The following is a 15,018-nucleotide window of genomic DNA, read 5'->3' as shown; positions in this document are numbered from 1 at the left end:
TTATTAACATACATTGTGTGGATGTGGTCATAAATGTGTCACCTTTTTAAATGTCCTATTCTGACAGTCTAATGAGCCTGGCATTAAAAGATGTTCCTTACCAGGAACACTGCCTCCCCTGGTAAGGAACATCTTTTAATGCCAGCGCTCCACACCTGAAAGCACTGTCCTACTTCATCTATATAATCGGTACATCTTCTCTCTCCAGACAAGGGACTTTATAGCCCAGTCCACTCTTTGGATCCGTGCTGCTGACCCTTTTTCAGGGTATGTGTTTTTCATTTACCCTGCTCAGTATGTATACCCTATCGATTATCTGATACATGGTCCTGATCTGTCCACAGCCCACACTCCTGGAGATTACATTATCCTATACTCTGTGGCTATATGCACCTCGTGTGTCCACTCCTGGAGCATACCATAAATTAAGCTGTTGGTCAGTATTACTATTTCCTGGCAATACCAAGGCCAGATGTATAAGTTTTCATTATGTACTATTATAAACTAATACTTATTTTATTTATCCACTATTAGACCTGTCAAGATAAATAGGGGTACTAGCCTTGTATACAGTCCTCATCATCGCTTATCTACTCATGCTCATGCATAGGTCAGTATTGTACCCAATATTAGGCAATTTTTATGGGGACCATGTCCATCTAAACAAGATTTATTTTTGCCTCAGGATCCATATATAGGACCATAATCTGATCTCAGGCCACACATGAATAGTGTCTCTAAGAGACCAGGTATAATTACCCCTTTTATTGTCTATATTTCCCTTACTTTCTTTATTTCCTCTTGTTTTTCCCTTTTCCCTTTCCCGAATCCGATTCCCTCTCCCATCCACCACCATAGGTGCACATTATATATTATATATGAGTCTCCTTATGTTTATTTATCATTATTTTTTTTCCTTTGTTTACTTTGTATGATTGTACATATTTTTGTTTCTTGCTTTTCAATATCACTGCAGTACACTGAAGAAGGTCTATATGTCTGACCGAAACGTTTGTACAAGTGGCTGCCATTAAAATTTCATTTCATCATAAGTTGAGTGCCAAAGTTTACTTTACACATGATCACTGGTTGGGAACCTTCTTTGTGCACCTTCACAGCTGTGCCACGATATACTACACTATAAGAGAAGAAATTGGACCCCAAAAGTTGTTGTACAATTTGTCCTGAGTACGCTGATACCCAATATGTGGGGGTAAACCACTGTTTGGGCGCATGGGAGAGCTCGGAAGGGAAGGAGCGCCGTTTGACTTTTCACTGCAAAATTGACAGGAATTGAGATGGGACGCCATGTTGCGTTTGGAGAGCCACTGATGTGCCTAACTATTGAAACCCCCCCACAAGTGACACCATTTTGGAAAGTAGACCCCCTAAGGAACTTATCTAGAGGTGTGGTGAGCACTTTGACCCACCAAGTGCTTCACAGAAGTTTATAATGCAGAGCCGTAAAAATAAAACAAAAATTTTTTTTCCACAAAAATTATTTTTTAGCCCCCAGTTTTGTATTTTTCCAAGGGTAACAGAAGAAATTGGACCCTATATATTGTTGTCCAATTTGTCCTGAGTACGGTGATACCTGATATCTGGGGGGGAACCACCGTTTGAGCGCATGGCAGAGCTCGGAAGGGAAAAAGCATCATTTGCAATGCAGACTTAGATGAATTGGTCTGCAGGCGTCACATTGCGTTTGCAGAGCCCCTAATGTACCTAAACAGTAGAAACCCCCCACAAGTGACCCAATATTGGAAACTAGACCCCCAAGGAACTTATCTAGTTGTGTTGTGAGAACTTTGAACCCCCAAGTGTTTCACTACAGTTTATAACGCAGCGCCGTGAAAATATATAAAAAAAAAATTTCCCCCCAAAATTATTTTTTAGCCCCCAGTTTTGTATTTTCCCAATGGTAACAGGAGAAATTGGACCCCAAAAGTTGTTCTCCAATGTGTTCCGAGTACACTGATACCCCATATGTTGGGGTAAACGCCTGTTTGGGCGCACGGGAGAGCTTGGAAGGGAAGGAGCACTGTTTTACTTTTTCAACACAGAATTGGCTGGAATAGAAATCGGACGCCATGTCACGTTTGGAGAGCCCCTGATGTGCCTGAACAGTGGAAACCCCCCAATTATAACTGAAACCCTAATCCAAACCCACCCCTAACCCTAATCCCAACGGTAACCCTAACCACACCTCTAACCCAGACACACCCCTAACCCTAATCCCAACCCTATTCCCAACCGTAAATGTAATCCAAACCCTAACCCTAACTTTAGCCCCAACCCTAACCCTAACTTTAGCCCCAACCCTAAATGTAGCCTTAACCCTAGCCCCAACCCTAGCCCTAACCCTAGCCCCAACCCTAGCCCCAACCATAGCCCCAACCCTAGCCCTAACCCTAACCCTAACCCTAGCCCTAACCCTAATGGGAAAATGGAAATAAATACATTTTTTAAATTTTTTTAATTTTTCCCTAACTAAGCGGGTGATGAAGGGGGGTTTGATTTACTTTTATAGCTGGTTATTTAGCGGATTTTTATGATTGGCAGCCGTCACACACTGAAAGACGCTTTTTATTGCAAAAAATATTTTTTGCGTTACCACATTTTGAGAGCTATAATTTTTCCATATTTGAGTCCACAGAGTCATGTGAGGTCTTGTTTTTTGCGGGACGAGTTGACGTTTTTATTGGTAACATGTTCGGGCACGGGAGATTTTTTGATCGCTTTTTATTCCGATTTTTGTGAGGCAGAATGACCAAAAACCAGCTATTCATTAATTTCTTTTGGGGGAGGCGTTTATACCGTTCCGCGATTGGTAAAATTGATAAAGCAGTTTTATTCTTCGGGTCAGTACGATTACAGCGATACCTCATTTCTATCATTTTTTTATGTTTTGGGGCTTTTATACGATAAAAGCTATTTTATAGAAAAAATAATTATTTTGGCATCGCTTTATTCTGAGGACTATCACTTTTTTATTTTTTTGCTGATGATGGTGTGTTGTGGCTCGTTTTTTGCGGGACAAGATGACATTTTCAGTGGTACCATGGTTATTTATATCCGTCTTTTTGATCGCGTGTTATTCCACTTTTTGTTTGGCGGTATGAGAATAAAGCCTTGTTTTTTGCCTCGTTTTTTTTTTTTTTTTTTACGGTGTTCACTGAAGGGGTTAACTAGTGATATAGTTTTATAGGTTGGGTCGTTACGGACAGGGCGATACTAAATATGTGTACTTTTATTGTTTGATTTTTTTATTTAGATAAAGAAATGTATTTATGGGAATCATTTTTTTTAATTTATTTATTTAGGAATTTATTATTTTTTTTTTTTTTTACACATGTGGAATTTTCTTTTAACTTTTTTACTTTGTCCCAGAGGGGGACATTACAGATCGGTGATTTGACAGTGTGCACAGCACTCTATCAGATCGACGATCTCACTTAGAGTGCAGCAGGCTTACCAGCGCCTGCTCTGAGCAGGCACTCGGTAAGTCACCTCCCTCCCTGCAGGACCCGGATGCCGCGGCCATCTTGAATCCGGGACCTGCAGCGAGGAAGGAGGTAGGAGGTCTCAGGGAAGCACGCAGGGAGCCCCCTCCCTGCGCGATGCTTCCCTATACCGCCGGCACACCGCGATCATGTTTGATCGCAGTGTGCCGGGGGTTAATGTGCCGGGGGCGGTCCGTGACCGCTCCTGGCACATAGTGCCGGATGTCAGCTGCGATAGTCAGCTGACACCCGGCCGCGATCGGCCGCGCTCCCCCCGTGAGCGCGGCCGATCGCGCTGGATGTACTATTCCGTCCCTGGGAAGTAGGGCCCACCCCACATGGACGGAATAGTACGTCCAATGACAGAAAGGGGTTAAGGACGGGGCAATTTTCCATTTTTTCGTTTTTGTTTTTTCCTCCCCTTTTTCCAAGAGCCATCACTTTTTTTATTTTTTCATCAATTTAGCCATTTGTTGGCTTGTTTTTGTGGAGCAAGTTGTACTTTTGAATGACACCCTTCATTTTATTATATCATATACTGGAAAGCGAAAAAAAAATTAAAAAATGGTGGTGAAATAGCATAAAAAGTGCAATTCCGCAATTGTTTTGGGGGTATTTTTATTCACATAATTGATGTTACGGTAAAACTGTCCTGGCAATATGATTCTCCAGGTCAGTACGATTTACTCAGACATCAAACATGTGTAGGTTTTGTTTAAAATGGTAAAAACAAAAAAAATCAGAAATTTGAAAAAAAAATAAAAAATTGCTTGTGATGCCACTTTCTGTTAGCCACAATGCTTTCAATTTTTGGGATATGGAGCTTATTTTTTTGCACACTGAGCTGATGTTTTTATTGACATTATTTTGCGGTAGATATGATATTATTACATTTTTTTTCTGTTGTTGCAGTAGCTAAAAATTAGCAATTCTGGGATTTTGATTTTTTTCTTCTCGTTATGCAGTTTAGCGATCTCATTAATTTATTTTATATTTTGATAGATCGGACTTTTACAAACACAGCGATATCAAAGATGTGTATTTCTTTTTTTTTTTTTAATTTATTAATTTTTAATGGGGGAAAAGTGGGTGATTTAATCTTTATATATTTTTCTAAAAATTTTTTTTTTATTTTTCACAGTATTTGTTAGTCCCCTTAAGGGGACTTGAACCTATGATTATCTGATCACTTGTGCTATATACAGCAATGCCAAAGCACGGGCTGGCTTTCACAGGAGTACCGTAATGGGCACAGATGTCATCAGCAGATCCCTGGCTGTCATGTCATTATATCGGCGTCCCGCGATGACGCAGCAGGAGTGCCGATGAGGGGATAGAATGGCGTGCTCCCTTGCCGGTGCGTTGTTGATACCGCTGTCGCGGATTCACATCGAGGTTTAACAGGTTAACAGCAGTGGTCGTAGTACGTCATAATTTGTTACGGGGTTAATCAGGTGTTCTTCATTACAGTCAATCGTTGGTTTTGATGGTCACATACCACATCACTGTGGCCGCTGCCAGACACCTCGGTTTATTGAAAATTTCAATAGGCTCAATCCTTTTTTCACTTTTCTGAAATCTCCAAAGGAAATGTCCTGCTGAAGTTGGTGTGTGTAGCCAAAATTAGTCAAAAGTGTATGATCACCTAATGTGTTTCAGGAGCCAGTGGCCTCTTATTGCAGATGTCCTCTGCTTTTGACAATGCCTACCTGTTAGAAGTGTCTCTTATAAACTTATCACAAAAAGTCCTTGTACTCAGCGTAGAAACCTAGAAGAGTTGAGATTCCCTGTAGCACCTCCACAGGGGAAATGTAGTGCGAATTCGCATGATGTAACAGTATAAATTGCCTACCTATTTTGAATTTTTTTTTTTTTTGGGGGGGGGGGAGCTGTGAAAACACAGCATTTATTTTTAATTATTCTGACATCTATTTTCAGTTAGCCAGGAGACATAGGCTATTACCTTTATGTTGACTATTAAACTTGTGTTTCTTTCTTCGGTTGGCCAAGAAACATGGATTATTGTCATATTGTCTGAATGTTGACACTTGAGTTGATGTTTGCTGTAACTTATTGTCTGTTATCTGTGGAGGACAGGGACATAGGATAAGTGAACAATAGATGTTTGTTAATATGTTAATTACACATTGTACCAGGCCAGCTAGTTTGTTGACCTGCAAACAGAGGAGGACAAACTTGGCAGATTGATTAAATACTCAAACAATCTGTGTTAATCTCATCACACCTTCTCCTTGACCTGTGGATGATGGCTTGAAGGACAGTTTTGAACTATATAAGGTGGATATGCCTCTGTATCAAAAGTTTAAAAAAACTGACCGTTACATCCAAACATAGACTAAGTGTGAACAGGTGCTGAACCAAGAGTCAACAACTCATATAATCTCAAACAAAAAGGCAGCACACTGTAGCACCATAGCATGCAAATATGAAAATTGAATTGCATTACTGCATTAGAAATATTAAAAATATGAAATATATGAAAAATTAAATATGAAAAATTGAGAAAGTTTAGCGCATAAATTGGCCAATTCATGTGTACCTGGAAGCCACAATAAGGCATTTCTCGTTTCCAGGGCCTACAATGCCTTTCCTCACTTAGAATAAAGTCTTCATTTACAGTGCCTACAAGTAGTATTCAACCCCCTGCAGATTTAGCAGGTTTAATAAGATGCAAATAAGTTAGAGCCTTCAAACTTCAAACAAGAGCAGGATTTATTAACAGATGCATAAATCTTACAAACCAAAAAGTTTTGTTGCTCAGTTAAATTTTTATAAATTTTAAACATAAAAGTGTGGGTCAATTATTATTCAACCCCTAGGTTTAATATTTTGTGGAATAACCTTTGTTTGCAATTACAGATAATAATCGTCTTTTATAAGACCTGATCAGGCCGGCACAGGTCTCTGAAGTTATCTTGGCCCACTCCTCCATGCAGATCTCCAAGTTATCTAGGTTCTTTGGGTGTCTCATGTGGACTTTAATCTTGAGCTCCTTCCACAAGTTTTCAATTGGGTTAAGGTCAGGAGACTGACTAGGCCACTGCAACACCTTGATTTTTTGCCTCTTGAACCAGGCCTTGGTTTTCTTGGCTGTGTGCTTTGGGTCGTTGTCTTGTTGGAAGATGAAATGACGACCCATCTTAAGATCCTTGATGGAGGAGCGGAGGTTCTTGACCAAAATCTCCAGGTAGGCCGTGCTATCCATCTTCCCATGGATGCGGACCAGATGGCCAGGCCCCTTGGCTGAGAAACAGCCCCACAGCATGATGCTGCCACCACCATGCTTGACTGTAGGGATGGTATTCTTGGGGTCGTATCCAGTGCCATCCAGTCTCCAAACGTCACGTGTGTGGTTGGCACCAAAGATCTCGATCTTGGTCTCATCAGACCAGAGAACCTTGAACCAGTCAGTCTGAGTCCTCCAAGTGATCATGAGCAAACTGTAGACGAGCCTTGACATGATGCTTTGAAAGTAAAGGTACCTTACGGGCTCGTCTGGAACGGAGACCATTGCGGTGGAGTACGTTACTTATGGTATTGACTGAAACCAATGTCCCCACTGCCATGAGATCTTCCCGGAGCTCCTTCTTTGTTGTCCTTGGGTTAGCCTTGACTCTTCGGACAAGCCTGGCCTCGGCACAGGAGGAAACTTTCAAAGGCTGTCCAGGCCATGGAAGGCTAACAGTAGTTCCATAAGCCTTCCACTTCCGGATGATGCTCCCAACAGTGGAGACAGGTAGGCCCGACTCCTTGGAAAGGGTTTTGTACCCCTTGCCAGCCTTGTGACCCTCCACGATCTTGTCTCTGATGGCCTTGGAATGCTCCTTTGTCTTTCCCATGTTGACCATGTATGAGTGCTGTTCACAAGTTTGGGGAGGGTCTTAAATAGTCAGAAAAGGCTGGAAAAAGAGATAATTAATCCAAACATGTGAAACTCATTGTTCTTTGTGCCTGAACTACTTCTTAATACTTTAGGGGAACCAAACAGAATTCTGGGGGGTTGAGGGGTTGAATAATAAATGACCCTCTGAAAAAACTTTTCACAATTTAAAAAAAAAAATAAACAAAGAACATTATTTTTTGCTGCAGTGCATTTCACACTTCCAGGCTGATCTACAGTCCAAATGTCACAATGCCAAGTTAATTCCAAATGTGTAAACCTGCTAAATCTGCAGGGGGTTGAATACTACTTGTAGGCACTGTATATAGGGACATACATCCTCTGTTAGACTAAAATCTATATCTCTGTGGAGGGGTAGTGGTCCTGCTGGGATTAAAAACACTTGTTGCTAAAAGGCGGAGTGCTCAGTCAGAAGGCTAATGAATACAAACTTCAAAAAACTGACCGTCACATCCAAACATAGACTAAGTGTGAACAGGTGCTGAACCTAGAGTCACCAACTCATATACTCTCAAACAAAAAGGCAGCACACTGTAGAGCCATAGGCCCTGGAAACCAGAAATGCCTTATCGTGGCTTCTAGGTACACATGAATTGGCCAATTTATGCGCTAAACTTTCTCAATTTTTCATATTTTATTTTTCATATTTTTCATATTTCTAATGCAGTAATGCAATTCAATTATCATATTTGCATGCTATGTGTTGTGAGTTCCGTTCTCGAACTCCCTCCTGTGGTCATGAATGGTACTTCGGCGAGTTCTGTCTGTGAACTCCCTCTGGTGGCTGTGAGTGGAGCTACTAGCCATTAGGTGCCTTCCTCACCTGCTCATCGTTTGTTGCTAGACTGGCTTAGCTATTTAACTCCACTCAGATCGTTAGTGTATGCCAGCTGTCGATATCTTAGCATTGGTTCAGATCTCTCTGGGACCTTTCTGAGGACCTGTCTATTCCAGCAGAAGCTAAGTTCCTGCTTGTTTATTTTTTGCTCATTGTTTTCTTGCTAAATTCTAGTCCAGCTTGCAACCATGATATTTCCTTGCTAGTTGGAAGCTCTGGGGGTGCAGAGTGGCACCACCGCACTGTGAGTCGGTGCGGGGGTCTTTTTGCACACTCTGTGTGGTTATTTGTAGTTTTTTGTGTTGACTGCAAAGACCTCTTTCCTATCCTTAATCTGTTTAGTTAGACTGGCCTCCTTTGCTGAAACCTATTTCATTCCTGTACAAAAAAGAAGAAGAAGAAGATCATGCCCACATGAATAGGAACACCTCTGAAATGGTATGAGATAATGATATTTATTATATTGGCAAAAAACCTACAAAATACACACACATGTGCACACAAAAAAACACGACATGATGATTAAAAACACTTAAAAATGCAAATATGCAAGAACACTGCCCAAATATATATATACATGTCATATCCCAAGGTGGGGAAGATGACAACCCACAAAACATGAACTTCCCACAATAAGATGACTACGATGACCTAACTACACAAATGAGAAACTGCACACAAGTCGATATTGCAATACCATATAAACCCCTGATAAGGTGCATAATAAATGTGCAGAAAATGACAAAATTGTCAAAGCTTAAATATATGGCTTATATTTATAAAAGCGTACTAATAATGATGGATGAGACAGTTCAACATTTGAAAAAAATATAAAGCATATATAAATATATGAATGTCTCAGTGATGGTACACATGGGACCTGCGAATGGGGGAAGGAGAGGGGGAACTAACCCAATGAGAGCCCACAGCCTCAATCCAATGCACAAAAAGCACCCCCGTCATACCCACAGTCCAAAGCCATAAAAGAGATGTGTAGTCCACAAGGGAAGCAAAGTGTGGGATAGGCTCCCACGCGTATCGCCGCCAGAATGGCGGCTTCCTCAGGGAAAGAGAATGTCATATGAAGCGTTCAATGCGGCAGTATATATGCGTATTATTTAATGGTGCTAAAGGTAATCACCTGAAGGGAACACAGGAGGCATCCGGCGTGTGGAGCAGAATGGCCGCGGCCATCTTGTTATTGTTGTAACCCCGGTCTGAGCAATAAAGTTAATTCAAAGTGACTCGTGCGCATGCACGCGCATATGGAGACATCTATGCCTTAGATCAAATACGGCGCACAATTGCTGCATAGGCAAGGGAAGGGGAAGGTGGTTAGCGCATGCTCAGTGTGTAGATGAACACAACATTCCCTCAAGTGCCTTATGCATGTAACACAAATTGCGTTAATACCATGGAGAACTTGTTTATACAGTACCAATTGAATGGAAAACGACCCCTAGTCCAATTATTTAAAAAGGAAAAGAGCAGTCAATGTGTTTAAATGCACATATGTAAGTATCCTGCAGTATACACAGAGTCGGTCTGGTATCAGCGCAAGCCATGCCAACTAATAAAATAATAATGCAAGATGAGTAAAAAGAAATAAAAATAAATGTGAATGAATAGTGAAAAAAGTAATAAAAAATAGTAATAAGAAAAAATAATAATGAAAAAAATATTGAAAAGATAATAAAAAATATAATGAAAATAAATACAAAGAAAAAATGATGAATAAATAAAAGAATAAATAATAATAATAATAATAATAATAGGATCATAAGAATAAAGATAAATAAAAATAATATATAATAATAATAAATGAAATAACTTCAAAAAGTGGATGCTATTATTCAATTGTATTATTCGATTATGATGATGATACATGAATATTATAATATAGTATAGTATCAGCATACATGACAAAAAAGTGTAAATACTTCAGTATTGTTGGAATCAATATGCCTACAATACAATCAAACTTAGTATGACAGGCACACCCTGAACCAGACGTATGGTATTGCAATATCGGTGGAAAGGGCCCCAAAAATCAAGGAAAATAGAAAATAATAATAAATAAACGTGACCAGTGTTCTTGACAAAACCAAATAGGCAAAATGTATGGACAGACAGATGACACAGTTTTGAATGTCTATATATACATATATATACACACATATTTCTAACATAAACCCAAGCAGCGTCCGAAAAACCATGTTATATGAAAAATCCAAACTGGAGTATGGGCCATAAGCAAAGTCAACCATAAAAGCCATATATATATATATATATTTAAGGAGATTTTTTAGTATTGGCATTTACCTTATTTTTTGGTGCATGGTATTTCACCATGAATTTGGAGACTAGAGAGTTAGCATGGAGAGGCCAGGTAGAGGATGTTTTTGGCACTGCAGGTATGGAGACTGTACAGGATGGGTCTGCCACCAGTCTATGCTCAGAAATTACTGATTTGCATAAGTTGCTTACTAGGACGTGGTGGAATGTCAGGAGTTTGGAACAGTACAATAAGTTGGGCATTGTCCCTAGAGGACTTAGGGTAAAAATCTCCCCAGCTTGGGAAGCTGACAGTGATTTTAAGAGTGTCTGGGAAGCTGGCCTCCTTAAATGTTCCTCCATTCTGATCAATCTCCTGATCGATCATGATCGCAGTTTGATGAGTAAGTTGAAGGATAAGATCAAAGCAAAGGAGGCGGAGCTTAATGTACTTGATGCCCAAACTGTGGTTTTACCTTTTCAACAACGCCTAAAGGAAATAATTGAGGTCTTTGAAAAGGACATTATACAGAGAAAAAAGAAAAAATTTTTACGGGACAAAGGTGATTTTGATAGTCAGCAGATTTTCAAATGGACACATCATGGCAATGCACGTCTCAGTAAATTTGGTGGTCCGGATAGACAAAAGCCCACTTCATCGGTCACAGCTGGTGACTCTTCTATGAGTGATTTTTTATCATCAGGCGCAAGCGACCAGGAAAGCGCCATAGAAGGGGTCGCCGAAAACCAGCCTACCCAAAAGAAGAAAGGGCGACGACATCAAGCGTGGTCCCCAGTACGCAGGTACCCACCGAGGAGCAACAGGAGGAAATAGTGACTGAAGTGGATGGTGATGTCACAGGTAACTTGCAAATTATTAACCTGTCAAATTACATATTGTCTAGTGAAGAGAAGCAAGTACTGATGAGGGGGCTGTCTTTCTCCCCGATGAACAAACTAGACAAATTTATCCTTACCAAGGATGTGTATTTGTTCTGTCGACAGCTTGTATTTAAGTTGTTATATCACCAACCTTCACTTGCAGATTCATTGCCCCAGGATGAAAGACAGGTCTTCCACGACCTGTTGCATTTGCTAGATGAGAACGAGGGGTCTGGTTCCAGGAATACTCATGGAAAATGGCACCTACCCACACAAGCTACGCCATCTCTTGCCATCTCTCCCGCAATACAAAAAAATTTTTATGACTTGGTGAGTCAAGATATTGCATGTCTAAAATTGAAGAACCAACAAGGGGAGAACTTGGGGTTTAGGGAGAGGCAAGTTCTGGCAGGGCTTAAGAAGAATCCGTCCTTTGTTATAAAAGAGGCGGACAAAGGGGGTAACATAGTCTTGTGGCCCATTGAAATGTATACCAAGGAGGCTCACAGACAACTAAAAGATTCCAAGTGTTACCAAATTCTGCCCTCTGACCCCACAGACACTTTCAAGAGGAAATTGGATCGCTTACTCTTGTCAGCCAAATCCAACGGCATATTGGACAGTAGAGAACTTAAGTTCCTGTCGACAGCATCTCCGATCGTCCCCACGTTGTACTTGCTTCCAAAAATACACAAGTCCCTGCAAGAACCACCCGGTAGGCCCATAGTTGCTGGGATAGGCGGTCTTTATGAAAGACCTTGTATATATCTAGACCATTTCCTGCAACCCTTTGTTTTTTGTCTAGATTCCTACATTCAGGATACGTCTCATCTCATTCGTCAACTACAGGACTTGAGGATTCCAGAAGATACCCTACTCGTCACAATGGATGTTGCCTCGTTATACACCTGCATTGGCCACACATTGGGGATCGAAGCGGTCTCGTTCTTTTTGAACAAACAAACTACAGGTGACCGCAGACATCAATCCTTTCTGGTAGATCTTTTATCCCTTGTTTTGACTAACAGTTACTTTGTCTTTGACAGAGTTTTTTTATAAACAAACCTCTGGCACCGCAATGGGCGCTCGCTGTGCTCCTTCCTATGCCAACCTATTCATGGGTTGGTGGGAGGAGACACAGGTGCGCCCGTTGCGGGCCTTCGAGGCCAACGTATTTCGTTGGTTTTGATACATTGACGACCTGTTGGTTTTATGGACGGGAACTAAGGCTGAGTTTGAGGAGTTTTTGGCGGTGCTCAATAACAATCCAATGAATATTTCTTTAACAGCCTCCATCTCTACCACATCGGTTGAATTCCTAGATCTCAAAATCACCAAGTCTGGGTGTCACATTCAAACAAAGATTCATCGGAAGAATACGGCAACGAACAATCTACTCCACTTCTCTAGTTTTCACCCTCATCATTTGCGAAAAAATCTGCCCAAGGGACAATTTCTACGGGTAAGGAGAAATTGTAGCTCTGACGCTGACTTTCGGGAAGGAGCACGAGATCTGACAACCCGCCTGTCTGAGCGGGGCTATCCACATAAAATCATATCTCGTGCCTTTGAGAATTCTCGGCACAGTGATAGACAGGACCTTCTCCAACCCAGGGTTAGGAACACAATATCATCAACTAACCTTATAACGGTGTACAATAATCAATGGCAAGATATCCATGACATATTGAGGAAACATTGGGGCATCCTACTAAATGAGACAAAACTCAGGCCCCATATCTCTGACATGCCCAAAATGATTGCCAGGAGGGCTACTAATTTAAAAGACTGTCTCACTACCAGCCACTTTAGGAGACCCGTTGTGAATTTGGGGACGGGAAGTCGTCTCAAGGGATCCTTCCCATGTGGCAGCTGCAATGTGTGTCCTTACATGGTTGCCACTAATGTCATCATGCTTTCCGTTTTTCCAGGACGAATTGAGACGTGAATATATGCCAACTGTCGATCCAAGAATGTGGTGTATCTACTCGTCTGTTCATGCCCTAAAATATACGTTGGGCAAACAAGCCAAGAAGTCAGATGGAGAATCCAGCAGCATTTGTCGAACATTGGTCGAGCAAAAACTGATAAGGAGAAGGACAAACCCATTTCATCTGTGGCGTCCCATTTTCTGGATAATCATGACAGCAAATATCACAAAATACAGGTCATGGTTTTGGACCAGGTACTCGGCAATATACGTGGGGGCGATCGGACAAAGGAACTATTACGCCGTGAATCTCGTTGGATTTTCAATCTAAAAAGTTTGTCACCCAATGGACTAAACGAGGAGCTCCTCTTCTCTGGCTTTTATGGTTGACTTTGCTTATGGCCCATACTCCAGTTTGGATTTTTCATATAACATGGTTTTTCGGACGCTGCTTGGGTTTATGTTAGAAATATGTGTGTATATATATGTATATATAGACATTCAAAACTGTGTCATCTGTCTGTCCATACATTTTGCCTATTTGGTTTTGTCAAGAACACTGGTCACGTTTATTTATTATTATTTTCTATTTTCCTTGATTTTTGGGGCCCTTTCCACCGATATTGCAATACCATACGTCTGGTTCAGGGTGTGCCTGTCATACTAAGTTTGATTGTATTGTAGGCATATTGATTCCAACAATACTGAAGTATTTACACTTTTTTGTCATGTATGCTGATACTATACTATATTATAATATTCATGTATCATCATCATAATCGAATAATACAATTGAATAATAGCATCCACATTTTGAAGTTATTTCATTTATTATTATTATTATATATTATTTTTATTTATCTTTATTCTTATGATCCTATTATTATTATTATTATTATTTTTTATTCTTTTATTTATTCATCATTTTTTCTTTGTATTTATTTTCATTATATTTTTTATTATCTTTTCAATATTTTTTTCATTATTATTTTTTCTTATTACTATTTTTTATTACTTTTTTCACTATTCATTCACATTTATTTTTATTTCTTTTTACTCATCTTGCATTATTATTTTATTAGTTGGCATGGCTTGCGCTGATACCAGACCGACTCTGTGTATACTGCAGGATACTTACATATGTGCATTTAAACACATTGACTGCTCTTTTCCTTTTTAAATAATTGGACTAGGGGTCGTTTTCCATTCAATTGGTACTGTATAAACAAGTTCTCCATGGTATTAACGCAATTTGTGTTACATGCATAAGGCACTTGAGGGAATGTTGTGTTCATCTACACACTGAGCATGCGCTAACCACCTTCCCCTTCCCTTGCCTATGCAGCAATTGTGCGCCGTATTTGATCTAAGGCATAGATGTCTCCATATGCGCGTGCATGCGCACGAGTCACTTTGAATTAACTTTATTGCTCAGACCGGGGTTACAACAATAACAAGATGGCCGCGGCCATTCTGCTCCACACGCCGGATGCCTCCTGTGTTCCCTTCAGGTGATTACCTTTAGCACCATTAAATAATACGCATATATACTGCCGCATTGAACGCTTCATATGACATTCTCTTTCCCTGAGGAAGCCGCCATTCTGGCGGCGATACGCGTGGGAGCCTATCCCACACTTTGCTTCCCTTGTGGACTACACATCTCTTT

The 15,018-nt window shown here is 40.5% G+C and overlaps 1 long non-coding RNA gene across 1 annotated transcript in view; it reads right to left on the bottom strand.

Annotated features, from left to right (window-relative positions):
• Positions 1-15,018, bottom strand: part of LOC143774487 (uncharacterized) — a 73,589-nt gene that overhangs the window by 19,968 nt on the left and 38,603 nt on the right. The window contains exon 3 of the long non-coding RNA XR_013215541.1: positions 5,467-5,587. This is a non-coding gene — a long non-coding RNA (uncharacterized LOC143774487). The remainder of the gene's footprint in view (positions 1-5,466; positions 5,588-15,018) is intronic.

The sequence above is a fragment of the Ranitomeya variabilis genome, chromosome 5 (genome assembly GCF_051348905.1).
Source record: "Ranitomeya variabilis isolate aRanVar5 chromosome 5, aRanVar5.hap1, whole genome shotgun sequence".
Lineage (NCBI taxonomy): Eukaryota > Metazoa > Chordata > Amphibia > Anura > Dendrobatidae > Ranitomeya > Ranitomeya variabilis.
The sequence above is the reverse complement of the archived record's forward strand: the minus strand, read 5'-3'. Positions and strand labels throughout refer to the sequence as shown.